Source organism: Scophthalmus maximus, chromosome 12 (assembly GCF_022379125.1).
Source record: "Scophthalmus maximus strain ysfricsl-2021 chromosome 12, ASM2237912v1, whole genome shotgun sequence".
NCBI lineage: Eukaryota > Metazoa > Chordata > Actinopteri > Pleuronectiformes > Scophthalmidae > Scophthalmus > Scophthalmus maximus.
The window spans coordinates 18,211,124-18,236,106 of NC_061526.1; the positions used below are offsets into that span (position 1 = coordinate 18,211,124).

At 41.8% G+C, this 24,983-nt stretch overlaps 1 protein-coding gene and 2 long non-coding RNA genes across 9 annotated transcripts in view; 2 read left to right on the forward strand and 1 right to left on the reverse strand.

Annotated features, from left to right (window-relative positions):
* cacna1c (calcium channel, voltage-dependent, L type, alpha 1C subunit) overlaps positions 1-24,983 on the forward strand; it is a 160,470-nt gene that overhangs the window by 50,632 nt on the left and 84,855 nt on the right. The gene's annotated exons all lie outside the window — the stretch shown is intronic.
* Positions 6,449-9,189, reverse strand: LOC118292821. Its single transcript, XR_004787033.2, has 2 exons — positions 8,995-9,189; positions 6,449-8,102 (listed from the first exon to the last, which is right to left on the reverse strand). It is a non-coding gene; the product is annotated as an uncharacterized LOC118292821 (long non-coding RNA).
* On the forward strand, positions 9,375-13,461 carry LOC118292842. The gene is made up of 2 exons (XR_004787050.2): positions 9,375-9,720; positions 13,253-13,461. It is a non-coding gene; the product is annotated as an uncharacterized LOC118292842 (long non-coding RNA).

Below are 24,983 nucleotides of genomic sequence, written 5' to 3' on the forward strand. Positions count from 1 at the left end.
CATTAGTTTACCTTTTGACACACAGGAAACAGTGTGCAGATGCGTCAGAGGCATAAATATACAGTTAAATGCTGTATGTGTGTTCGTGTGAGGGAATTAACTTTACATCTTGTGGTATTAACAGGTATTAAAAAAATACTTGAAGTGAAGTGATTTGGTTAAGTATCGCAATGCTTTTTAAAACAAGTTTTTAATCACTATGATGAGGCCTCAAGTTCACAGCAAATCTGTGTTAACAGTTCATAAAAAAGTGAATGGCATTGAATTGAAATATCGAATCGCAATCGGATTGCATTGGGAGATGAGTGTATCGGCCCTGCCCCAGTGCATCCTACATAATTATGTGCAAAAAAGTATACATGAATGCATTGTACAATTGAATATTGCCAGTGCGCCATGTAGCCTAAAAATATATATTCAATGACACCTCAAGATAATGTGTTTTATGATAAATATAACATGCTTCATTTAAATGGATTACATTCCACTCCGACATTCAGTTTCCACTTGAAGCACTTGCACAGCCTCATGATGGGTCCCATGTCATTGTAAATATTTAAACTTCTCAATTAATGTACACATACAGTTTATGACCCGAAACTGATACACTTCAATGTCTTGTTAAGTATTAAAACGTGAATCAGAATGAAAACACAACATTTAAAAACCGTGCCTTCATTAGGCATCTTAACTGTCTTTACATTGTGTTTTCAATATGCATTCAGTTTCACAATCGCCCTTATTCAGTCCTTTCATTGTTCTCGCAAGGCTAAGTAATTAAACCCAACACTGCCAGAATCCATATTACTTCCCATCGGTGGAGTGTCTATTGTGACTTTCATTATAGTCACATTTTAATCATTTAGATGATGGGTTCATCCGGAACTGTGACTGTTTTGCTTAAACCCTCTCAACAGACCAAATGAGTCTTCATGCTCATTTGGGAAATATGAACCAGGGACCTCATTGTCTTACCAGAAGAAACCCTGCAAATGTCTGAACATTGCCCTTGCAAGTAATATAAGTTATTTATTTTGGTGTCATTGTGGCATTACAGTGTGGCAAATATATAAATATACCATTAATCATTAAGGATCATTAAATGTAATGTGTGTTTGAGCTGCAGGAGGCTTTTAAATACTCCTTACATCAAAGCTCTTTGGTCCCCCCTCCCCTTCTGTTCACTGCCATGTTCACTGTCATTTGTTCTCTTTTTGTCATTTGGGGTTTCGAGTTCTGCTTAACCCCCTTATGGTTTTGATTTTTTCGTTTGCTCAGCCACACGGTTTTGTATTTCTTCTCATTCTGCTATTGCAATTAAACCATAGTATAAAGTTTGAACTCCAAACAGCTGCACCACAACTGTAGTTCAGTATCTTCATGACGCTCTTTATATCTCGCCCTGTACCAATGTGTGATTGAGCTTAGCGAATATGACCACCCCCCGCCCCCCCCCCCCCTCGCCAGGTTTGCACAATTCTTTCTTATGTAATACCAGAGGTCTCTTGTATTGCTTCCAGTAAAAGATTTCTATTTCAGTCTGCATCCCATAATGTGCCGCGCTGTCTCCTTGACGACATGCCCAATAATAGCAGCGGGAGAGGTTGTCATGGATATGGTAACCGTAGTGATGCTCCTCATCTGTCCTTGGTTACAGAGGAGAGAAGGGTAGGAACCAAAGTGTGAGAGACTCTCTTCTCTCAGGTAGGAAAAATGTGCTGCACTCCTGCTATAGTTCACATTTGGGAACAACAGTGTCAGATTAAAAAAGGTTAAACTAGATGAATTTTCTCCAACTAGAAAGTGAAGATTGTGTTCAATCTCTCTACCTGCCTTTTTCTTCTCTGTCCTCATTTTTTTTTTCTTTCTCCTTTCTTTGTGATTAATCACTTTCTCCCTCTTGCTTTCCCCTTCTCTCCTCCATCTTATTAGATTAATGTGGATAGTATCAGATTGACAGAATAATGTTGTCATAACCGAGCAATTAGCTAATCAATACACCCGATTAGACACTGAATGATGGAGAGGCAAGAACACAATCACCCTTACACACAAACACACACTTTGGACACCAAGGCCCCTTCAGCAATTATGAAACTTAATAGGATTCATAGTGACTGAGGTCTTGGACAATTTTATGTGTGTGTGTGTTTGGTGTAGGTGTGTGTTTGCACGCAGTGAGGTCTAGCTCGGTGTATACAATTTGTACAATGTTAGCCATGTTTGCAGATCATTCATAAATTTATGTTTACCTGAGTTAATGGTTGTCGGTTACGTATTAGTGCGTGCGTTTGTGTGTGTGTGTGCGTGTGAGCCGCAGTACGTTGTGGAAAATGAAAAAGGGAGAATACTCCTGTTTTTCTGACTCATGTAAGTTACAATAAATCTACATTGAGTCAATGTTTATATTTTATTGTTTTGTTCATTACCCTTATATATTTCCTGGTGTCGGTTCTTCAGCCTCCTGTTGCTTGTTTCCTCTCCCAGTCTCTTCTGCTGGAGAGGATCAAGTTAACATGACTGTTCCTTTGGGTGCTACTCTGCCAGTTGCTAGGAGTGTCTATTTTTAGATGGAGAGGAACGATCAGTATCTATCTGTACATTCACTTATCTAAACAATGTTGGTCTGTGTTTTCGTGTGTGTGTGTGTGTGTGTGTGTGTGTGTACCTCTGATTTGATAAAGTGGAATTCAGCCGCTCGTGTCCAGATAAGGATGTAGATGTATGGTTGTGTGTCTGGTGGCTGGTTTATGTAGGTGTGTGAACAGCTACAGTGACATTCAATGAATAGAATATTACATTTTATTAGTCGCTGTCAATATTTGTGGGCCTATGCATTGTGTATATGAACAGAGGGGGATTGATATGATTCTCGTTAGTTGTTTTTTTATCAGGTCTTATACACATCAGGAAGGCCGTTCGGCCGGGAAACTTAAAAGCTTTGCAGTGCAACAAGTCTCATCAGATCATATCGCATATCTCCCAGTATGTTTTGTTTGGTTTTCTTTTCTCTTTTAGTTCTTTCTGTTGAAGTTAATTTTGTTAAAAAGTTTTAAATGCCACGGAAAAGAGATAAAAGATCAAAAAAGAAATGGAATCAGGAACCGTCTGGGTTTAATTGATTAATAATGCTTTCAATTGAAATGGAATTGACAGTGTTCTGATAGATTAGCTAATAGCAATGCAGCCATATGAGAGAGATAATGGGTTGTTGTTTGTATGTTACTGGAACATAAAGCCACAAATGAATCACTGCACCATTACATTACTCTGATGTCCACTTGTGTTATCATTCATTTGGACAACACTTGTATTGAAACTGACGCCTGCTGCCTTTTCTGAAGAACTCCGTTGGCATGGCTATTAAACAGAAATAATACATAATAAGCAACTACAAATTTATAATAAACAGGATCGTGCGTATTTCTCGCTGCCTCAGTCTATCCTTCCCTTCCTCTCTCACCGAGTCTTTCTCTTCTTTTCCTCGCTCTTCTCCTCCACCTCTAATAAAAGTGAAAGATAAAGACTCTAAATGATGGCAGCTGTGGCACCACATTCATTACAACGCCATTTCCTCTTCCCCCTCTCCTCCCTTGCTTTTTAATAGTCCCATTTTGGTGATAAAGATAGGGAGATTTTCACACAACCCCCCAGACCACTCCCCCTTTCTTCTCCCTTTCTTCCTCTGTCCTCTTTTTATCTCTTTAGAGAACAAAGTCAGTATGAATGTACTTGTTTTTTTTGCATCTGCCAGTTCAAAGTTAAAGCAGTATCTGAGTATTTTTAGGCTTTTGTGAGAACACTGTCCCAGGCATCTTTCACATGATTCCTGAACAGATCCCTGGAAATTGTCCCATCTTACGCCCCCTGTTTTCAAACCTGCACACAAGACCACTTTGATTTTGAGGCTCAGTTTATATATGTTTATGTGTCTTATTATGTGTATTTGTTTGCATTTTTAAATACGTAGGAATTGTGGCTGCTCAGTACAGTATATGAATGTGAATGTTTGTACAGTAATGTTAAATGGGGTCAAATGAGCCTCATCCAACTTAAATAAAGTTTCCTAAAAGGCAAGAATTACTAACATTACATAATTGTTTGAAAGAGGAGAGTGATGTTCAGGTGAATTTTTGATCATTTGTATGAAGCTCCAGATGTGTCAGAAGTAAGAGGCAAGAGACGGTGAGGGAGGATAAGAAGAGAGAGAGAGAGAGAGAGAAAAAAAAAGATAGAGCAGGATATTTTTACTGAGCTAAAAGTGTCCACCTCTGCCTCACATCGACCCACATTACAGCTCCCACAGAGCACACACAGAGAGAAAGAGAGAGTACTGTCTCTGTCCACCACTGAAACTCAAAGTCCTCCGCCAAACCACAGGGAGCGGTGTCAGCGTTAATGTTGCCATTTCAATCGGAAACATCTTCATCGTAGTTTGCTTTATGATAAGCACTGTGGACTTGAGCGTAAAGCAGCTTGTCTGTCCGATCAAAAAAAGTGAACTCACCATGTGTGCACATTTGTAAAGGCTAACCAATAGCCCGTGAATCAGCGTTAAGTCGAATTATGAATGGGTAATCTCTGGGGTTATGAGTGGTGCGTTTTTTGAAGATTTCTCTGCAGACTTTAGTGTCAAGTTCTAAATTTCATTTTTCAAACCCCACGGGGGAAATTTGTATTCAGCCCACTTAGACCACTCGGAAGCTGTGGGCAGCCACAGCACTCTCCACTGGTCGAGGAGTACGGCAGGAGACAGACACTCAGAAGCACAGCAGCCTCTGCATGACTCCTCTTTATTATACATTCTATAAACCCAAACAGGGAAAGTGGAATCTGTAGCTTCATTTGCATCCTCTTGTTTAATGTTTATTTTGTTTTCTTAACTCTTCTTGCCATCACGTATAACCCATCCCACTCAGGTTTGCGCATGCAGAGGTGTTTTATATGTGCATTTCAATCTCCTAAATATTTTGTCTCCTCCGTAAGCAAAGTACTTACATATGACTGGAATTGCCTGTATGCCAAGTTCATGCAGAGAGAGAGAAGCTCAATTCACTAGATTTGTATTTGGTCTTCATATCCAGATACAAAGATTTATAGTACCACTGATGCCACTGATACTAAAAGCCAAATTCTTTCCTTCAATGGTCACAGCATGGTTAGTGTTCATCTTATTGGCCTTGTACTGGGAAATGTGAGCTTTATACGTCTCACACTATCGCTGGCATCCCAGTGTTAGACATGCGCGCACAGCAGTGTGCACACACAGCAAACATGAGAGCCATGGCAACAAAGGTAATGGAAGTGCACAGCAGACCTCTGGGCAAATTAGGGTGGCAAACAGGTGTTGTGTGTACTCTGTGTGCATGTGTGTCTTTATCATGCCAGACTAATATTTGACCAGCCATTAAAGCTTGGTGTGACATCACCGAAAGAGTAAAGCAAACGAACACCAGCTCCTCTCGGCTAAAAGCTGTCCGTCACTCAAGTCTCCTATGAGCCCCTTGCGGAGCAGTATGAGAAACAGCAGGGATAATTTACAAGCAGCAGGGGAGAAGCTGATTTGTCAATAATAGACTACAACATTATTATAATTATTATTTATTTATATTTTTGCAATTCCAGGAAGTCCTGCAGCCGCGCTCATGCTTTCGGAAGTCCTCTGGTTGCCCTGAGATCAGAGCCAATAAGCACAATATCTGAAATCCCTCCCTGTGCAGAGGCCTCGGCTCAATTGTTCACTGAATTAATGGCTGATGCTGCGTTGCAGTGTGCGCTGGGTCTGTGAGGGAGAACTATAGCAGTCATGTTGGTGTGGTATTCAGTGACATTTAGCCATCTGGTCTGGGATCTGGCTGCTACACACACGCTGTCTCTCTCTCTCTGTCCCTCTCCCTCTTACACACACGCGCGCACACACGCGCGCCCGCACACACAGTCACACGCTCAAGGTGAGGGTTTACATAGATGTACACACCATGCTGTCGATAAGGCGTGTCACTGATGCAGAACACTGAAGTGTGTGTGTGTGTGTGTGTGTGTGTGTATTTGTATGCTTGCTAGTGTGGTTTGTGTGTTGTGCCTGCATCATCAAAGGAGCAGGTTTCCATAGAAACAGATGTTTCCATTTCCTTTCTTGGTGGCAACATGTGTCCGAGTGTATGTGTGTGTGACAGTGTCTGTTGGATATTCACTGAAATTATTAGCACAAGGACACATGCTTTTTAATTCCATTTAGTAATGAGGTGAATCCACTCAAAGACTCCCTTACTGATTTTCCTCATATTAAATCTGTAGCATCTTAAAAGACGGAGATGTAGATAAAGAGAAGGACATAAAGGGTTTTTAAGCGTTATGATAACTGAGATGTGGAGTGTGCAACTTGGTATTGGGAAAGAAGTTCATTTTGTTTTGTACATTAACCATTCAGCCCCACCTAATGCAGTCAACAGTTCCAGTGTTTGCTTTATTTTTGCAGTGACTCATCTACAGTGTAATTGTGGATTTGCACCAAAATATGAATATCACTTAGTTTCTGCTTCTAGGTTTTTATTTTTCATTGTTGGGAGGCTGGTAGGAGGCAGATTGGTCATTATCAATAAAGTGGCCCAGCTCACTCTTGAAATTGCTGCTTCCACTTATGCAGTCAGTGAAATCTGCTCATCATGGAATCATTAATCATCTTGTTTCATGACGGGCAGCGGAGGCATATTTTAAGTAGCAGTCAGATGCAAGTTTTATCTTATTAATCACAAATCACGTATACTTCACATCCAAATCAGCCAGTGTTGATCCACCAGCATAATTCTGAAGTTAATAGAAAAACCTTTCTTCTGATGTGTTTACAGGAGTGCAAACATTTGCAAATCATTATCAAACCGTAAAAGGTTATTTGTTGGTACATGGTAAATAGTTGCCATGAAATCTTTGATTTTCATATGTCAGAGTTGCCTTGGAAGCATTTTTCAGAACAGAGAGTGAATGGAAACTGGTCATTTACAATGTTATGTTATCAGTCTAAACAAATGTGCAGATTTTTTCCAACAAATTACCAAAGTAACCCCTTTTTTTCTCCCTTGTGTCACTTCCCTTGTGTCTCTTCACTTACTTTCCACCTGTGTCTTATTGTTTTCTGTGACTTAATATTGTTCCTGTGTCTCCCGTCCCTGTGATTGTCTGCACCCGTCCCTAATGTGTTTCACCGATGTTAAATTATCCCTGTCTTCTTTTGTATTTAGTCTCTGTGCTCCCAGTCCTCCGTGTGTGTGTGTTCATCTGTTCTGTTTTGTTTCAGTTTTATTCTACTCAGTGTTACTACTCGTGATTTCTCCTTGTGCATTTTCTCATTTGGATTGTTTCATCATTCATTAACTTTAAGCACATTTCTGTTATTTTTCCTCTAATTAAAATACCTAGTCAATGAAATGAGTATGAAGTAAATACCTAACCAAGAGGATACTTTCTGTGAACAGATTGTCATCCTACATCTTCCAGATGTTTGAATTTTAGTTTTTCTAAGCTTATATAAGACAGCGGTCGCATGCCCTAGAACACGTGTAATACATACAGTAATCTATATATAAGAAGCACAAGTGAACAAAGCTTTTAGAGTATTAGGAAAGGCTTTCATTGTCTAGTTTGCTCATGTTTATTGTTGTGCTGCCAAATTAAGTTAACATTGCATGACTAGCATGGCAGCGAGATGAACGGAGCAGTGTGTGCTCTCTCTCCAGGAATGAGGAAAATCTGTATAAGAAGGTATATCTGCATGTGTGTCTATTCAACCATGAAGCGTAAACATTACGTGTTTTTTGGTGTCTTTTACTGTATCTGGATCAGCGATCTTACCTATTATCTCATTTTCAACTATTCTTTTTCTTTCTCGTCCTCCTGCTTTGTAGGACAACTATCAGGTGTGTGTGTGTGTGTGTGTGTGTGTGGGCGTGCACACGTGTCAGACAGCGACCTCCCTCCGCTGCACCCCCTCCGCACCCTCCCGCTCCTGGGAGGTGACCCAGTTTCCCATGATCCAGTGCGGTTGCTTCCGCTGCGTTGTTGCCGTAGCGATATTGCGAGGTCCTTTAATGCCGACTGTGACTGTGCTATGAATAATGGATAGAGAGAGTGACAGATTATTAGATGGGGAAAGAGTCACAATAAAAGAGGGATGGAGAGAGTTGGGGAGCAGTCATTGAAATGGACGAGTGAAGGAGAAGTGAGAGGAAAAGAGAAGAGAATGAAAGAAAAAAACAAAAAATGGAAGTCACAACCAGATCTGGTGTTTGGCCTCAGATCTGGTGTTTGCACATATTTAAATAAAATTAATTCACAGATTTGTTTACACGTCTTATTAAGTGTGCCCTCAGTGGAAAGCTGTTATTTCATGGAAAATAATGCACCTTTAGTAATGCTACAACGAAATTGTATAAATAACGTGATCATGTTTTTTCTTATATTTGTGTCTTTCTTCCAGTTGTATCAAGTTGTCCTTCTTTTCACAACTAATATTTCTAGATTGATTGCCTGCCATCTAATGTCCTGCCCCATCATCCTTTTCCTAAGGACATACGTCACATTAAGGAGGTATTGATAACATTTCACGGGACCATGTTATGTATAATACTGAACGTGATATGCTACAGTTGAAAGAATACATTTGTCAGTGCTCTCTAGTGGACAAACTATGTAATGCTCACACAGTGTCTGTCTCGACACCAAAATCCTAAAAAGACCGTCAAGTGAGAAATAGTAATCCAACATGATCAATTATTTAACATTAATTATCACGAGTTATTCTCAGACAAGATCATCAATTTTGGTGATAGTGTTGTGTGTCACATCTAGTCAAAGCTATCTTCATCTCTCTTCAACCATGCGAGAGATGCTGAAAAAGTCAAACGCATGGAAAATATTCCATCTTTGTGCAGATGACTTTACCAAAAGTCGAGTCTCAGGTGTGCCACAAGAAACTGACGTATCGCAGTTCTAATTCACCTGAAAAATGTGGGGGGCAGATGAGCCGTCGTTGATTCTAGTAGAACACTGAAGTCATATTTTGGTCCTCATGTCTTTGTTGTCACTGCTGACTCCAGCTCACACCTGTTGATCAGTGACCTACTCTAACCACTGACCCCGAAATCTGCCTTTTCCCATTTGGGGACACAACTTCTGTCCGCCATAGCACAAGCTGTCCCTAGTGGACTGGTTGCTTTTGAGACACACTCACGCACGCACACACAGCAACAGCTCACTCTCATTGGCTGCTGTAGATAATATATTTCACTTCATCTAAAAGGCTTGAAAGCACCTTTTACTTCAAAGCAGGAAGCTAACAGGGGCCTACATACATTTGCTCAATAAAGGAAATGAAAGAAACGGCGACCAGCATGTACGCATCCAGCCATGCTTGCTTCATGGATGTTGTGGGGGCTGAAAACATGTCAGTTTTCCTGTAGTAAAATTTCGAGCATGTTAATTGCGATTGCACAGTTCTGAGGAGCCAGTTGTAAAGCTGTAATGGGGGGATAGCATGTCGCTGTGATTTGCAGGTAAATGGGCGAGTTCAAAACTGTAGAAGGTTTGAAGTGCAGCTCTGTTTCACTCTGAGCTGATCCACCATCAGGGATGTCTTCAGAGATCTCATCAGCCGGGGACCCGGACGAAATCTGGGAGCTCATTTAAATTTGCTCTGCCAGAATACGGTCTGGATCCCCTCCATTGGTAAGTGATTTCCCACCGTCCAATCACAACCGATTATCTGATAATAGGCGGGGTTTATACCGCCACGGGGAGAGTAGTGACTTCTTTAAACAGCCGAGGCTGCTGCTAGCAAATGAGTTTTTGACTAAAAGTATCCAATATTTTCAAATTTCTACCACAATAATGGCAACAAATCTCAATTTGTTAATTGCACCAAGCATGTTGCTGATTTGACCAAACAGAATTACCAAATGTCTGACATTTTTGCTTGACAGATGACAATTCTTGCAACTAATCGTTTCAGGAACAATATTATCACGTAGAGCTCATAAACTAGTGAACTGCTTCATTTGTAAACTGTGAACTGAGTGAAGGCGCAGTCTGTTCATTCACCACTGTCGCTCACTACAGCCAGAGCTTTACGGGAGGAACCAGTGACAAAAAGTAATGTCGTTTTTTGTTTAATAGTTTCCTCCAGTTTCACCAGTGAACCCTTCAAAAGGTTGACGGAGTTCAAAAGAGTCAGCTGTGGTACATGTGCTGTACATACAGTACATACAGTGTATCACGTATCACTCACCACGTGCACATGGTTGAGAAGGTGAGGCTCCACATGTTAGCCATTAGCTTTTCCTATTAGTCTCACCAAGTCTGCTTAACAAGCACTTTGATGTGTGTGAGTGAGCAAGAGACAGACAGACAGACAGACAGAAAGACAGACAGACAGACAGACAGACAGAGTATTGCGAGTTAGAGGGTAAAGGGAAAGATATGGAGCAGACAGGGTCAGTGAGTGAGAGGAGGACATGGGTTTGGGCCAATGGAAGACTGATGAAAAAGAATATATCAACAATAATAATATCATATATCATGCAAGTGATAGCTAATCTTACAGATCCAGGAACTCCAACCGGGTTTAGACAAACGCAATCCAAGTTTGATCAGAACTTTGAGACATAGTGGTCATTTAAAAGTGTCTAGTTTGTGAACTCAAGACAGAAAACTGTACCTCATCCTTTTTCAAAGTCAGTCACAAAGCTGCAGAGACATTGAGGATCTCACTTCTCACTATTCAGCAGTGCCACACTGAGCATCTGAGCGAACCTCAGATCCAACGTAAATAAATTGGATAAAAGTCCAATTCGTCCACGGCCTGCCTGTCGTCCTTATTTTAATGAGCTGTTGCTTCTTGTCTTTCAAAGCGGTCCGTGTGTTCCTCCGTGTGTGGAGTTGCGTCGTGGTAAATCTGTTCGACTGCACTGTAGTTATAAAAGGATACAGATTGTTTCACAACAATAATGACTTGGCAGTGAGATTCAAGCCAAACTTTTCTGTTGCCAGGCAACTCCAGCGACACCAGAGACTGTACATGGACATCTCTCTTTTTATATTTACTGTTGACTTCCTTTCACTGCTTCTCTTACTTTCTTTGTCCCTCCATCAGGTGTTTTCTTTTTTTCTTCCTTTTGTCCTCAATCTTTCTCTCACTTGTATTTCTACCTCTGTGACTCGTATTCCATCCGGCTGTTTGTCTTTTTTACAGTTTCTTTTTGTTAAAGACACAGGCTTGTTAACTGAGGTGCAGTTAAAAGCGAAGAAAAGGAAGAGAGAGGTAATGAAGTCAGGTTTGAGGTATAGATGGAGCTATAGAAAAAGAAGAGTAGGACTTTGGAGAAGGATGTTAGGGAAAAGAAAAGGAGAAAATACACTATACTGTGCTGTATATATTTTACACTAGTAATCACCTTTGATCACAGACTATAGCTAGTTTCTGCTGTCTATAGCAGTCTTTCCTTTTTTTATCTATGTCCCTTTCATGACAAAGGTCAGCAAAAAACCCCCAACCAATTCCAGTTCTGTATGTGCATATCATTCAAAGGTGTTGATGATATATACAAGTTTGAAATTTCCCCCCTCCGCCATTTCTTTTTCTCTCTTGTCACTAATCTCTATGAGTCCAGTCCAATTCGTTCTAACAATCAAATGACAAACCAGTGTAATGTTAATTTTCATGCAAAGGGTGTTGTAGCATCTCTGCTCTCATGAGCTTGTTTTATGTTGTGAATCTTATTTCGATTTTTCTTTGACTTTCCAGACAACTCGGGTTCAACAGGGGTCATAAAAATATTATTTCCTCACAATGAGCGTATTCACAGGTCTCAGCCCGGTGACCTCAGTTCGGGGCCTATTTAGCCTCAGGAAATGTAAAATCGCAACATTTTTGGCAGAAGCTCGAGTCAGTAATGTAAATCAGCTAAACACTTTGATTCAACACAGTGTTACAAGTCATCATCACTGGCGTAGCTATGAAGCGAGCTGCTGCTCCTCACCAATTATATTGATAACCAGTGGGTAAATGGGTGGGCTGCACATGAAAGCATGCCCCCTTTCTCCCCTGCCTTCTCCTCTTTGCTTCTGATCTCTTTACCTCTCCTTCTCCTCCAGCCTTGCTCTTTCTGTGTCTGCTCCCTGATCTAATTAAAATGCCATCTTCAATTCACTGGTGAGCCCCCCCCCCTCTCTCTGTGCTCTGCTGCAGTGTAAACACGCTATGTCATATTAAAAGTCTGAATCCGCTGTGTCATGATTTGGAAGCTTAGCTGCTGATCCGCCATGTTTGGCAATCTGACAGTGCCACGTTAGGTGACACGGAGGCAGGTATTTTGAGGATAAGTGATGTTCGGGCTTGATTCGGGCCATTGTTGCTACAATGGACATCCTAGCAGGTCCCACAGTGTGTTGTCTTAATATTTTTTACAATGATGCAGTAACACAAACCTACAGTCTGATTGGTTTCCAGTCAATTGCAAATCATGTAGTTGATTCTTAACTGTCTGGTATTCCCTTTCCTTCATTAGCCTCTATGTCATTTATTGTAAAAACACATGCCGTCACTGTCGAATAAACTAAAGCCGCGGTCAGATCAACCCACACAGACACGACAACTCCGTCACCATCCTGTGTTGATCTGCTGATATCTCATCAGCTCCTAATGAAAGCCGACAGATTGACAGTGTGAAGAAACTCTCCTATTGGTCCGGAGCTGTGATGTAAGCCAGTCATTGTTGAATGAGTGTTAAACTCTAATCTAATTCTAATCTTCAGCGTCGTCGAAGTCAGATTTAATTATGAACTCACACACTTCCACACACAGATTGAAATGCACACCGACCCCATTCCACACAGAAAGGAGCATACAGTATGATACACTATGAAACCTCACAACCACTCAAACTCAAACACCCAAAGTCGGGCAGCAGCATGCTATAGCTACCAACTTACTGTACCATTTGGTTTCCGTGAGCTATGCTAACAAAGTCTGGAAGCAATTTGTAAATCAACGGATGTTAAGGATGATTCACTAGAAACTTTTCGGTAGATGTGCGAAGACTGAATGTGGAAAAATAATTTATATTCTAACTGGATGATATTTCACATTTCTGTCAAATTTTACTCTTTTCTTTCTTCCTAATTTTTCTTATTTCCCCTCCTCTCTCTCTCTCTCTCTCTCTCTCTCTCCCTCTCTATCGCTCTGTTGCTACCTGGCAACAAGCTGGTTTCCTTGGTGATGGAGCTTAGTAGCGTCACATTTGCAGGGACGGGGGTGTGTATGTGACAACTCGTATACACACAGAGAGCATGCAGCAAAGGCATGCTCACACTCATAACACACAGAGAAATGAATGCTTCTCTTCATAAGGAAATTAATCATCCAATGATTTGCACGAGGTGATTCACTGTTTGTAGAGTAGATATACTATATGCTGAAGCAAAATTCCATAAAAAAGCATGCATATATCCTTTTTGTTTATGTTGTTGTGTTTTCCATAATATGTTTTGTGCAATCACCCTGTGTCAATTCTGCTTTTAAGGTGTCGTCTGCCCCAAGACTATTTCCCAGAATTCCCTTTTTTTTTCTCCTTTTTCCTATTGTCTGAGAGATGTGCTGCAAATTTTAGAAATGTGTCAGTAAGTGTATAAAAGCAGCGTGAGAATTGATCTCCCTCTGTGACTCTCACTCTCAAGTTTTAGGTTGTAGTCACAAGAGAGACAGATGGGCTGTGAAGAAGATGGGTTTGGTTACAGTGTGTCCGAGACAGAGAACGGGAGAGATGTTTATCAACCACCCAGCAGCCAGCCACGCGCACACACGCGCACACACACGCACACACACACACGGACACACACACACTCACACAAACACTCACACACCCAAACTGTGGTGGTGCCGGCTCTCTTCTGTTTACCATGTTTGGAGAAAGAAGGTGAACAAGTGACAAAGAGAAAGGGAGAGAAAGAGAGAGAGAGAATCTCTTCGGTGTTATGATGACATTTTAGTGAGTCAAAAAGGCAGAGAGGAATGGAAGGGAGGGCTGTAGCGGGAAAGAGAGAGGAGATAATCTCGCCTCTGTAAACTCTAAACTGCATGGCCAAAATTACAGAGCCTGTATTTGTACAAGTACTTGTTTTGTTCTATCCACTTTAGAATGCGTAATTACACGCAATTCCAATTAACAAGTACAGGCAACTTTATTGTTCGTGGTTTATTAAAACATCATAGCATAATAGCAGCCTCAACAGCTTTCCATTAGTGTCATTATCTCACACTGGCTACTCTCTAATTGTCATCTTTAAGCTACTCGACTGCTCCCGGTGTGCAAATTAATTGGAGAGTACGAGTCTGAAAGAAGAAACACTGCTTGAGGTCTTATACAAAGTGAAAGGTGGGTTGGACAATGTATATAGTAAAAATTGACTGTATATATATAGCGCATTTCTATTGTTATCGACCACCCAAAGAACTATAATTTACTATATTAATATAGTTGACAAGATAAAGATTTTGGAAATGACGTAATGAAATTAAATGCAATACAGTGCAACTAGGAATGCACCTAAAAGTGTTTCATGAAAAAGTAAAACAAATATTACTTTGTTGATAAAAGGTATTTAGAGACTGGTTATAACTTATGGTGGCATGTGCAAGTGAGTTCAACAGTCGTAGTAGTTTGTGTGGTAGCGGTTGAATTAATAACAGCGGTGAATTGATTCGGTTGAGAGCGACGGGGTGAGATTTGAGTGCGAGGATTGGCTCCGACCCCGAGTGGCCTCGTCTTGCAGGCGCTCGCTCCTTAACTGGTCCTCATATCAGAGAAAGGCTAATTGGAGACGAATTACCTCAACAAGTCTTAATGACATGCTAGCTGCAGACACAGAGGGCCCTCTCCTTCAACAGTAATGAGTCAAACTCTCAACGCCTCGCCGTGTCTCGATCTCATTTACCTGCCTCATAGTCAAACAAGGGGGTTTGCTAATCGCTCAAGAGCCCGACGGAAGAATACGTTAGGAATTGTGGACGTATTTTTCATGTTGTAATTGTACAAAACACATTTAGGGCAGCGCGGTCGCTCTGGCTCCCTCCCACAGTCCAGAGACATGCGGCCGATGTTAATTGGAGACTCTAAATTGCCAGTTTGTGCGAGTGTGAAAGGTTCTTTCTTTCACCGCGTCAGCCCTGCAATACGCTGGCGACTTGTCGTGGGTGTACCCCCGCCTCTCTCGCCCAATGTCAGCCGGGAAGGGGTCCAGCCCTCCCGCGATCCTCAAAGGACAAGCGGCATGGATCATTCTTTACACCTTCATGTGAGAGGTGCATTTTGGGGAGAGCGTTTCAAAAACAGATGATAAATTATAAAGCCCCTTAAAGATGAAAAAACGGATCTTAAGGTATACAGTGAAGTAAAAGAAAAAAAAGGATTTTTCTCTCTATCTCAGCAGGTTACTGACCTTGGCAGAGACATTGGTATGACTGTCCATCCCCCTGTGGTCTGTGTTGCATGCGTGTGTGCGTGTATGTCATATTCGCTTGTTTGGCCTGTATGGACCTGCAGGCCATGTGGTTGCCCCAGCCTGGTGTTATAGTCCATCTGTCTAGGCTGCGAGCCAAACAGCCCAGTGTTTCCATCATGACGGTTGTTGAATGTCCCGATATAAAAATGATACAGCCCTCTGGTGGAAACACGCTCCTCAGCTGAAATATGCTGCCTTTATATTTCACGTGAAAATATTTAAAGGAGGATTTATTTGCAACAATAATCCATCCAATAAGGGTTCGCCAGCGAAAAACACAGCAGTCCCCCTGTTTGTCTTGCGTCCCTGTGGCCACTGAGCTGGCTCACAGTAACAGTTGGTGGCTAAGTGTCTTGCTCAAGGGCCTCTCAGCAGCGGTTGTAGAGCAAATGGAGAGCGTTTACTCATTCATTTTTTCACCACAGTTGAGAATTTTAACAGTTGGCTTGTGCTCATGCATGAGCCCACTTCTCCGAGCATTAGTGTCACCCAACCTGTGAGATTATTATCATAGAAATTAAAGGTGATGCGTTTAATTCACAATCAAAATATGAAGGATACCATATGTTTGATTTAATAAAGCTGTGACATGACTTCAATACTTTCTGTGAAATTTTTGACCACAGCATCATTTGTTGTCTCACTGCCCACATGTATTTGTCCCAGTAGGCCTGATGTCCAGTCCCGGCCGGTGTTTTTACACTTGTGGTCGGAGTCAATATCAATCGGTTAATAAACATATATGTTTAATATTAAGTTTATCTAGGTAAATCTAACTTTCTTTCGCTACTCTTTCCTCTTCTCCTCTTGCTCTTTCCCTCTCACCTTGAGCTGGAAATACTTACAGCTCCTGCAGACTTGCAGTTTGTCGCCATTTGACACCACTTCCTGTAGCCGTCATTGCAAATTCAAAGCGTGACTTTTAAGACTCCATGACGTTGCAGCTGCTGCCGATGCAAAATTGATGCGGTGGAAATAATGCAACATCATATTACGATCACAAACACGCACGGCAAAGCTCAAACTGTCACTCCATTAATTTTTTATAATGCATTGATTGTCCCCCCCCCAAATGTTTCTGTGGGCTTGCAGTAAGTGGAGATTGTTTGAAACGTTCATGTTGCATTCTCAAGCAATAGTAAAGACAGGAACATTCCACTTTAAATTAGTTAGTTTATGAATACGACTAAAAACATCTACCTGGGTTAGATGGACAAGCATCCAAACGTAAATGCATTAGCAGAAGGAAGCTTCGACACTTTGATGTCCACGGAGAGCAGACACAAGCTGATCATCTCAAGCACATATATTTATATATCCACATTCATATATAGTTTACATTCATATTACACTTAGAATGATGGAGCAGTGAAAGTATAGGCGCTCTTTGAAGACATCTCATATATTTCAGGGATGCTTTTAAGTCTGTGTGACTGCTTGTGTGTGAGTGTGTGTCTGAGGCGGCATGTTGCGTGTGCAGTGACCTCTGTGGATAGTGACTGTGTGTGTGACCAGTTGTTCCATCAGCTCCTATTTACTGTCAGTCCTCTTGACTTCCCCCCTGTTTTGCCCAAAGGGCATAAAGCCGGTCCAGCGGACAAGACTTTACTTTGTGTCCTGTTGTATAAATATAGACCTGCACTTCCTCCCTGACAAAAGAGACTTTCTTCCTGTCATTTGTCATACGTTCACATCTTCTGTCGGCTACAGTTGACAAGTGGGCCCGTTGCTAAAAATAATTTTTTCACAATGAAGGCTGTACTATTGAGAGGTAGACCAAAGCACCTGAGATCCATCAGTGTACATCGACGATGTCAGATCCTCAAAAACTTTAGTTTGTCTGTAAAACTTTGTAAACAACGTATAAAAGATGACTCATAAGTCACCAGAAACCCACAGAGCAATTCATTCTCATTGCCAGCAATCTTCTTCTTTTTTTTTTAAGTGTAGGTGTGAGTTTTTCAAATGTTGGATATTTGGTTTTGCAATGAAACTCATTTCAGCGCTGTTCTGTACAGATTGTCCCTGGATCAACAGGGCTTTTTATACCTTTAAAATGGTTCCGGAAACTTTTCAATTTTCTTCAGCTGAACCTTTTGAATGTATTTTACAGTTATGCTGAATATGAATATCAGGGAACTTTCCTGCCACAAATCTTATATATGACTTTCCCCAAAAAATGTAACCTCATCCCTTTGGCAACAGGATAAATGACAGTGTTGGTCGGCTTTTTCAGAGATCACATATGCACACACAAACACACACTGATAAACACAGAGAAGAAAGGGTAGAAGGAAAGAGAGTAGTAGAGCGAATGAGAGGAGGCACATACAGTATGGCGCTATAGATGTTGGGACGGAGGCGGAAGAAGAAGAGAAGAAGTAATGGTGAGAGGGATGGAGAGGAGGGAGGTGTGCAGACTTTTGTATGAGACTGACCTAGATAGAAGGAGAGGATTGGACACACTTTGTCTCTGGAGGGACTCCGTCACAGCTGCAGTGGACTGTGTGTGTGTGTGTGTGTGTGTGTGTGTGTGTGTCTGTGTTCATGTTTATGTGTGTTTACAGCAGAGTTAATGATGTGCAGTTGTGCTCTCTCTTTGGCAAGTTAGTATCAAGTCAATGAGCCAAACAAAAGTGAAGAGATATTCAGTAAGATCTTTACATCAGATATTTCAGAATTTTATTTACCTGTTTGTTATATCTACACAATAATTTCTATATTCTGAATCATATAATAGTTTGTTCATATTTACCACACCGTACACAGGACATGTATGTATGATGCCTTGCCTACCCATTGAAAATCAATACTGCACCACAGCAATTTACTGCCATCATGGGATTGGTGGGAGGAGAACAGCAGCATCCAATCAGGATCCTGAAAACGGTGGTTAGTGGGCTTATGCCGGAGTCTTTGTGTGTGTGTGTGCGTGTGTGTGTGTGTGTGCGTGTGTGTGCGTGCGTGTGTGCGCGTGTGTGTGTGTGTGTGTGTGTGCGTGCGTGCGTGCGTGCGTGCGTGCGTGCGTGCGACAGGAATAGTAATGTATTAAAGCAGCAGTTCTTTTCATTATGACATGAAGAAAGAGACGGAAGTGGAGTGAGGTAGCTAAATATAGTATTTCTGTGCTTTGTACCTGCATCGTTTCAGCTAGAGGACCTGTTGCTCTCTTTCTTTTTTGATGCAAACTATAACTCATAATTTTAAGTTATGAGCGACTGTATCTCCTGCGTTAAAGCACAAGCGCACTGTTTATTATTCATACGGTTTGAATGCAGAAGAGCTTATGAGGTCACAAAGGTATGGCTGTAATCGGAAGCTGCATCCGTGAAGTCATCCATAGGTTTCTGAAGGAAAAGCTGGAGTTGGATTTACTGCCAGTTGGATTTACTCGCCAGTTTGTTTTTTTCAAACCATAAATTCAACAGTTTGGCAACAGGATGTCAGGGTTACTTAAAATATATATCAAAACTGTCACAAGACACAAAGTAATTAAGCGTAGCTGTTGAGACCATATTCCAAGACACAAATTAGACATTGTCAGTTGTGTTGAGGCCTCATTAGTCAGATTCTCCCTTTCGAAAACATACTCTCTAGATGTCAGTAGAAAAAAAGAATGCATGTCGACGAGGCACTGCGTCAGCAGATTGAGCGGCGGGAGCAGCTGCTCGGGTTGAATACACTGATCACATCGGAGTGTTTTTCTCAACAAGTTACACGTGTCTCTATGTTGAGCATTTATCTGTCAAGTGACTGATTCTCCTCTCCTCTCCTCTACCTGCCCTGTGTTCCTGAGCTTACTACAGGCTTCTAATGTTTTAAATACCAAGTCTAAGGTTCAAAGGGAGGGAAGGGAGAGAGGATGGTGAAAATTAGGCAGCGGATAGAGCGCAGGTTAGTGTCGCCACAAGAGCTAGTGATTCTTTTTGGCGTTTGTTCCTTTAAAAATGACATTTCCAATAGTTTATTGCTCTTAAAAATTGCACGCTGGGCTCCATTGTCACATCTTACAAAATAGGGATGTATGCAAAAGCTGCATCCTGATGATGGTGTAGAGTTGGTCCGTCGTTAAAATTGTCAGGTTTCTCTCTTGTACCCACCGAATTCCCCCTTCTGTTCCCTCTCCTACATTATTAATCATGAGTTAGAAAAGCGTGTGTACAGGAAGTTCAGCATGGTCAGATATGGCTGCCAGCTCCTGTGTGCTCCTCTGGGGGGGGGGTTAGTCTGGGGAGAGGGGCTAGGAAGGGCTCCGTGTGTGTGTGTACATGTGCCAGTGTGTGAGTGTACGCGTATGTGTGGGACAGGGTGACGCATCATGCGGCAGTAGTCTGAATATTTTAGCAGGAAACATTAGTGACGCTTTTCCCTCTCTCTTTCATCATTCTCTCCCTTCGTGCTTTCCCTTCTCGAACATTTTCCTCTGCCTCTTTCTCTTTTTTCCAGCTCAGTGTGATGAAACACAACAACCAACAACTATTAGGACGGGCTTTGCTTTGAGCACAAACACATGGTTTTTCTAGTAGCCCCCTAAATGCAAATGAGGTCAGCAGAAGAACAGCTGGGCAGGACAGGACAGGGCAGATCCACACATATGCGCGCACACAAAAACATACACAAGCAGTGTTTTTGTGAATTTCTGGAGACTGATAGAAGTGGAACCCTGAAATGTTCCCTCCCTCCAGCTCTAGTTCCTGCTCCGAATACTTCCTTCAGGGGAAGACATTATGCAGAGCACTGTTTTGGCAATTTACTCACATATGCATCTTCAGTGTGATTCTCCCAGAAAAGCATGTGTGCGTGTGTGTGCGTGTATCTTTATACCAGCATAATCCTTCAAGTACAGTATAAACAGTGTGAGGTGTTAACGCTTTCACTGAGTATTCAGCACTTCAGCCTGCAGCATCCCTCTGTGTCAGAGCCTCTTGTAGACCTGATAAATAAAGTGTCATTCTATCTGTGTGTGTGTGTGTGTGTGTGTGTGTGTGTGTGTGTGTGTGTGTGTGTGTGTGTGTGTGTGTGTGTGTGTGTGTGTGTGTGTGTGTGTGTGTGTGCGTGCGTGCGTGCGTGCGTGCGTGTGGGTGTGTGTGTGTGTGTGTATGTGTTCGAGCGAGAGAGCAGAAGAATAGTGGGAGAAAGGCGGACAGCGGGATCTTAGGTTTGATTCGGGACTCTGAATTTTCTGTCTGAAACTTGCCGATAGAGTCTCCCTTTAATTCCGTTGCTTATCAAAATTAGACAGCTTGATGTTTAAACAATACACTAACACAATCAAACACACAAGTCCCACGGACTCTCCCTCTCTTGGCTGACCACACAGCGAACTGGGCTCATCCACTCTCATAAACACAATCTCACACACACACACACACACATATATATATATATATATATATATATATATATATATATATATATATATATATATGCACATGCACTAAGATGTAAGTCTGCCTCCAACCACCAGTCCATTTTTTTCTCATGAAACAATGCATGGAGTAACATGAGATGAGTAATGTAAAAGCAATATACTATGTACTGTACCTGTGTTTTTATTATCGTGAGCAATAATTGCTTGTCAAAGGTACAAAATACGTTGGGTGATATTCTATATTTTTCTCTTTGTGAACGAATCCCATAAAAAGACCAAAACAGGCAATGTATTGATTCCAACTGCTGTATATGGCTTTCTTATAAGTAAATTATTTTAAAAAGATATATTTTTCCCGAGATTTTGTCTTCAGCAGGTAGAGATTAGAGTGCCACAATCAGAGTGAGACTACAACTTTTGGGGAACCACACTCTTTGAACTCTTCAACTCAAGAAAAAAAAAACTGCATCAGCATCACAAAATCATATAAATGTCTGAAGACATTAAAACCGGGAGCAGAGATCTAGTTAGAAGTCATCTCTGGGAGGCGCGGCGCAAAAATACCACGGCAGAAGATTACAACTCCGACCACAAACGTCATCATTCATGTATGAATTTGCCATCTACACAGATCTTCAGGTCTCGGAGTGTTTCAGTCACAGTTTCAAGTATGTTTGTGTTATTTACGTCGCATTTTCACATGTTTTCAATATTGTTTTTCTTAAAAATATTTACACAGACACACACACAAGTCTACACACACCATCTAACACAATGTCACTAAATTTACAAACTTGTTGCCTTGGAAACACCGAGTTGGGCTCTCTGCCAGCTGGCCATCACTATGGAGTCACAGACACGTGTGTGTGTGTGTGTGTGTGTGTGTGTGTGTGTGTGTGTGTTGGACACAGCAGTGGAATTGTGGGTGCGTTTTCTCCACGTGCTGTGCTGACTCTGTTGTCTCGCTGCCAACATACTGATAGCTTCAAGATGTAAGGGGGAGAGAGACGGGGAGAGAGAGTAGGGGGAGAATACGGCAAAGGGGGGGAAAAGTGGACAAAATGTGAAATAAAATGAAGCACAGACATCCTGCTACTGCTTGCTTCACTGAAACCAAACCCAGAGAATTCATCAGAGACTCGCAAATCACAGCGCTGGTTTTAAAAGGCAGCGTCAACCTTCTCCAAGGAGACCATTTAAAATGAGCTCCAATGAGCTCAGTGCCATTACATGACTTCATTACACATAGCAACATGTTCTTGCGGTTTGTGTCTGTCTGCAAGAAATTGTTCACAAAATAAATCCACCGATGAGTGGAGCATTACACAATTCAAGCAGAAGTCAATGGAGTCCTTATCCCAAGTATTAGACAAGTTCATAGCAGATTAGATTAGACTGGATTAGATTATACACCCTGTGCCCCAAAGTATGGACACTCGCATCACATCCTCGCATCTCATCCCCAAATTATCAGCACTAATATGCTGCTCATGACTCTGGAAAAAGGCTTTCCACTTTTCTTTTCTTTTTTTTCAATTTTGAAGCCGGGCTCCAGGGATTTGTTTCCACAAGGGCGTTAGTGAGGTCAGGCATCGGCGATGGGTGATAAGGGCTGGCTTGCATGTTCGATGGCTGTGTGTGCAGGCATGGTTCACACTCTTCGTGAACCTTGCTTGGTGCACGGTGGGGGCAATCCCAGGTTCAAAACAGGAACATAGTCTCCTCCACTTGTACTCTATGCTTTGCAGGATAGATGGCTTTTTTTTTTTTTTTTTGCTAAACAGAGAAGAAATGTGTTTATTCTAAAGTACGCTTCCACGAGCCAAAACCTGCTAAAAATATGAAAATATCTATTTAAAAAAAATGTGAAAAAGTGGAAGATCATGCAGCTAATCCTTCTAAGCTTTGAACAACAGCCCAGAATGTACTGTGCCCCTAACCCATAGGGGGAGAGGGAAGGAGAGAGAGGGGTTATGTTTGTGTGTGTGTCAGTGCATTTGTGTGTCCCACAGTGTCTGCCTACCCATTGTCAGCGCAGGCAAACTGAAACAGGGAATCCATGACTGGGAACGACGTCTAAATGGACAAACTTATATTTCTGCATGTATGCATCTTTGGCAGAAGTCATATGGATGTTAAGTGGTTGTGCTCGTGTGTCATCAATGACTCATCAATGCAGTAGCACAGAGCTCAATCTCACTGAAAAGTAGCACACAGAGAGGAAAGATCTGTGTGCAATGTACAGTAGATTGCTCATTTGTGCATGTACGGCACTGCCCCCACTGTTCTTGGTCAATATGTTTTTATGCATAGCATTTCAGACAGTTACAGGAAATTATTCTGCAACAACTGATTCGGTGCAATAGATATATTTTTTTTTAGGTTCCCCTTAATCGGAGCACCAGTGCAACCGGTGTAAATTCAGCCAGGAGGCAAATGTAAGATGCTTCATTGGATTCAGGGAAATTGTTATAGGCGATTTTTATGTTTTTGGTTGTTTTATAGAATCGGCGATGAAACCGTTAACAGATATATGAAGTGATAATGAAAGGGGTCGTTAGCTGTAGCCGCAGTTAAATTAAACTTTCCACTGGAAAAAAAGACTGCCCCCTGTAAAAGCACTGTCAGAGTTAAAATGGTTTTCATTCTGGGGGATAACACGGACACTTTTATAACACTTTTATGGAGGTAAATCAAGCCAGCAGCAGCCAGGCTGTTAAAGAAGCAGACTGGATTTGGTGCCCAGACCAGCAGAGACGTTGCCCTCGAGCAAGGCACTTAACCTCAGTGGCTTCAGTCAAGCTGCTCAGAGACCATAAATAACGGACTGCGGTGACACTGGGCAGCTCCTATGGGGGTTAGTGTGTGACATCATGACTATTAAGCAGACGGGTGGTTGCAAAGGATTTCTCCGCTTTTCTGACAACCTGCACAGGTGTAAGACTCAATGTCAGTATCAGTATTTGAGGTGCAAACATTTCATGGAAGTCTCCATTCAAAGATTTAAGCTTCAGGCTGAAGAATCTATAAATTAAACTTTCATAGACATATCATTTCACTGCAGGCCTGCTTACACTAGCACCTTCCTCTTCCTCTTTACCTTTCCCTTCTTCTCTTCCACTTTCTTCTCTCATTTTCTGATTTAATGTAATGGTGGCGACGCTGTGCATGTGTTTGGGTACCCCTGCTGTGAAGGAGTGTGTACACCTAGCCCTGTGTGTGTGTGTGTGTGTGTGTGTTTGTGTAGGTATGTTTGGGGATTACATGTAGCCCTAAATCCATTTGTTGAATGCTTATTAACCCTAGTGCCCTTTACTCTGCTTTTAGTGTATCAGCTTAGTACCGTGAAATCTCCTTTTAGCTTCATGCTCGCTTCTCTCTTTCTCTCTCTCTTTGACACACGCACACACACACACACACACACACGCTGCATATGCACTTGGGCATATAAATTGCGCCCCTCCCAATACAATTTCACAAGCACATACTGTAAAATTCACCTCCATCCTTCTCCTCTGTGCTCAACCCTTTATCTGGCTCCTTGTCACTTTGCTCTATCCTCCACAACCCCATCAGCCATCTTGGCTCCAGGCCGCCAGCAGGGGCCGAGCCCCTTGTGTCACTTTCCTGCCAGCTGCAGGGAGATTGATGAATCAGAGGTTTTGGTGGCAGCTTCAGCAGGGTCTCTTAAGGGGGCCAGCGCGGGGGACAGACTCCATCGAACACCAAGCAAGCAGAACTAATGTGCACGCTTTCTAAAGGTGAATATGTGTGGTAGATGGTGGTCCATGTGCAAATTGGTGAAAGAAAGACTTAATGAATGAAGTCTTAAAAAAAGGTGTGAGGGGTAGGCAGTCAGAGTGATGGATGAAGTGATGGATGAGAAAAAAAATACTGCAGGGAACAAGGACGGAAAAAAATGAATGTAAATTATGTAAATACGATTAGGGCCTATTTACAAATACCCATGCTAAATTTAAATGGATGTAAATGGCAGATGCTAATATTTAAGGGGCAGTTAATGGATTTTGCAGATGTTTAATGTCATGGTAGAAGAAGCAGT